A 4263-nucleotide genomic window follows, 5' to 3' on the forward strand; every position below is an offset into this window, starting at 1 on the left:
TTAGGTCGTTGAGAACATAGGAGAGGCAGGTGCATTTTCAACCTCTTCCTCCAAATGGTTCGATTTTGGAAGACATTTGAAATTTATAGTCTCGTGAATGAGGGTGATTCTGAGTAAGGAGTTCAGCAGCCCACTTTTCCAATTGTAGTATTACTTTTTAAGCTGGTATTGCCAAGTACTTATGTTGGTATTGATGTAAAAGAAATCTCGGGCTTCATCTCATACAACTCATATAAAATAATAAATACTTATTTTTAACATGATATATTATTTAGCCATTGAACTAAATTATACATCTAAGTCGTATAGATTATAGCATTAGACTTAGATATAAAATATGATATACCTTTAGAGTTTTTGTGAAATATTTTTAACAAGCTGCTCCCAAGTCAGAAAGGAACATTTTTGTTGAAAAAACAACAACAAACAAACGAAAACTACTCAATCCCGATTTTCTTAACTTGTAATAATATTTTTGCACGTGTTTATTAACTAAAAGTAACGAGTTTCTTAACTTGTAATAATATTTTTGCACGTGTTTATTAACTAAAAGTAACGAGTTTCTTAACTTGTAATAATATTTTTGCACGTGTTTATTAACTAAAAGTAACGAGTTTCCCGCATTATTTTAACTTTAGGGCTGTGAAAAGTGATTGAAGTGGTAAAATTATTAAAATCTGTCAGTGCATCAAGAGGTTAAAGGTCAAGCACAAGAAGTATGGAATCTCCAAATAGTATGTAGAGATATTGAAGAATCGTTTAGAACCACCTTGCTAGATATTTACATAAACTGGATACAGTATTATGCTTGTAGCTGCTTTTAATGTTCCTGTCTGCTCATCCTACTGCTGACTATCTTGAAGTCTCGATCTTCCCTACCAAAACGCAGTCAAAATAGTTCGTATCTCAGTTGAAAGCTAAACATAAAAAGGTGATAACAGAAGCATTAAAGGTTGACAATTACTTAATAAATTATGCTGAGAATGTGGCTTTATTGATATACACTGAATTTACTCCCAGCAAGTAGACATTAGTACTAGTTAGCATGGAGATTTAAGGATGCTATATTTCACTTTAAAATTTAGCTGTTAATAAACAAAAACTTGTCTCGAAATTGTCTTGAAAAGATGCATTTAAAACAACTTTCTTTAGGTGTTTCCAAATTGAACTTACTTTTGCTATTCAACAACTTGTAGTGTAAAGACACCTCTTGACTCCTGAGGGACGTATTAAAAATAAAATGCGTATTATTAACCTTAACACTTGTTGTTAAGCGCTAAACTACACAGTAGGCAATGTTTGCTGTGCCAACTTGGTTTTCAGTATTATAAATATAAACCTTTAGGTTTAAGTCACCGATGAGTCATAGAGTCAAACTAAATTTAGGCTAAGGGTATAATGTACGCAAAACAAAATAAATTCGTAAATGCTTTCTATAGAAGGTATAACTTTAAAAAGTTGTCACAGTACTTGGAAAATAATGAAACATGGCTTTTTGTACGAATAAAATACGTTAATAATTTCAAATCGTAGGTGAAAATTTTCTTTTTTTTTTCTTTAACGCCTTCAGAAACTAGCCTACTTACAGCGCGAGGTCAGCTTTAAAGGTGAATTTTCAATAAATTTAATAATTGCCTTAGAAACTGTACTTTGGTTAGATATAATTCCTGTGTGGTTGCCATATTTTTAAACACTTTAGTTTTTGAGTAAAAAATGAAACAAAATATGCGTAATAGTTGCCAAACACGCTTCGTTGCGCGCCGACCATTGTGTTCCTTTCAATGCTGGTGTTTTATGTAAATCTATCGGTACTTTTTTCGGGTTACATACTTTGTGAGACTATTTTTTGTCTTGATATTGCTACTTTATGTTTATTTTATGATAACATGGTTTACTGCGTTGCTTATGTTTGTAAAAACGGTTTGGTATCGGGCAAAAGCTTCTTTTCGTTTCCGTTCAAGGAGAAGGAACCGGCAAGGTGGCGACAGTGGGTGCGGATGGTCAATAAGAAGAACTGGACTCCTTCACACCATGCAAAGCTTTGTCAAGATCACTTTGAACGCTCATGTTTTGTGTCGGATCCCACTGTTTTGGATTCCGTGGTTTTCAAGCCAGGCAGGTTGAGACTGATAAACCATCGGTAGTAGACAAGATTGTCTCCACCATCTTTCCTTGTGTAGAGCTGAGGAATGATCTCAGCCTGCAGCGTACAGGTTCCACCCCTCTGAAGCCATCCCTTGCCATCACGAAAAGAACAAGCTTAAAGGTATGTGTGCAGTTTAAAGCCATAAACAATAACTAGTATAATATAATAATTTAAAAAGTAAAACTTTTTGAAGAATGCAACTAGACATACACATTTCACATTCATCAGCGTGTTTTACATTTGTGGCACCTGAAAGTCAGTGAAACCTTGATTTCCTTGTCTAAACAGTGGACAAATCTATCCCAAATAGAGTATATTCCAAGTTTAAAAGTTGGTAGATTATTCTGTAGATGTTTTTGTGTCATTTTTATACATGGAAAAGTTTGAAGAATTTCATTTTTCAAATTTAACATTTCAAGATAAATTAACTATTCAGACTGCTACATCTAGTTTGATTTTATAGACAGAATTGTGATGTATAATTGAAATTCATTTTGTTATGAATCATAAATACCAGGTACAATGATTGTGGAAGGGCCGAGTATTAGTTATCATAGTCGGCAAAGTATAAACAAATAAAACCCAGTCTGTGATACCAATAACTTATAAACACCAGACAGGTTTTGAGATGCTTAAAATTGCACGTGAAATAATACAGACCATATTTGTTGTCATGACTTAGGCTTACCATTCTTCCACTGGAGGTATGACCGACTCGCAACCGGCATGGGCGCTATCAGTATGACTCACAGTTCCGAATTGATATGGCGCTTCTCGACACTGTTTAGAACACAAAGTCAAAACAGACTCCGCCTCTGTTTCTCCGTATGCACTGGTCATGTTTTTATTTATATTCAACGCGCTGGCGTTGGAGGTTTGTTTGGCAACTATTACGTCACAGTACTTTTTCCTGGCGTCAAACATAAAAACTAAAACGTTCGAATTGTCGCTGGGAAAGGGCTTTTCTGCACCAAGTTCTATGTTTCATTTATTAGCACATATGTTTCATAAAAAATGTGGACCTGCAAAATTAATCAGTTTGAGTAGTTCTTTTGACTGCAAAGTTTTCTTTTTTCTGTAAAATTCACCTTTAACAAGGCAATATATCTAGATGTAACGTACTTTTACTTAGAGAAGAGTGCATACTTCGATCAAGATTTGTTGCACTAGAAATTTATAATGATGAAGAGCAGAATAAACAAATTTAGTTCTAAGACATTAGTATTAGCCCTATTACGTTTTTAAATGTATAATAATAGTACTCCACCCATATTATAGTTTTCATATCCATTGCCGACGACGTGTTTCTCTCAACCAAGAAGTCTTCGGGCTAGGGTGAGTGCACCAAACACTTATTTATAAAGCCACTTGATAAAATAATTGTTACAGTGTTTGTATGCCTTTTACAATCCGTCGTAGAACGACTACAATATACGTGTCATAAAACATTACAAATTGAAACACTACATTCTTAATCTAGTCCCTTAAGGAGTTAAAAGAATTAAAATAGTGTGTAATAATATTTTAAAAAAACATTATATTTCACATATTCAATACTGATGACGCGTTTCGTTCCAACCAGAGCTCTTCCGTAGAAAATAAACACAGAAAAGTTCATTCGACAATCACTAAACCCGGTTCAGTATAATTCTGCTTATCAATATATTGCCGTCCATTCTATAAAGTTTCAACAAGAATACTCTGCCTAAACAATCTATGAAAGAATATAGATAATCTAATTTATTTCAATAGTGCAGAACTTGAAAGAACAGTCTTTTCCACGTGGAACCTGAAATGTCTAATGAAACGTCAACTTGACATTTTTTGAATTGTTGTAATCTTTAATACTCATTCAAGATGTAATTATTTCACAATCGAACAGGTTAATACTCGTTTCTAATACATTTCAATATTTTTCATTCCATGCCAAACTATTAACTGAAAAACTCAAACCTAACTCCTATATTTTTCCCATTATAATTAAAATATACAGATTATTTCCAACAAATATAGCATTACACTAAATAAACTCGTTCCAATTAATTTCGAAAATATGATTTTTTGCCAGTAAAGAAAGTTATTCTTGTTTTTGAACTTGTTTGCCTTCTGTCACATTA

The sequence above is a fragment of the Tachypleus tridentatus genome, chromosome 2 (assembly GCF_004210375.1).
Source record: "Tachypleus tridentatus isolate NWPU-2018 chromosome 2, ASM421037v1, whole genome shotgun sequence".
NCBI classification, from domain to species: domain Eukaryota; kingdom Metazoa; phylum Arthropoda; class Merostomata; order Xiphosura; family Limulidae; genus Tachypleus; species Tachypleus tridentatus.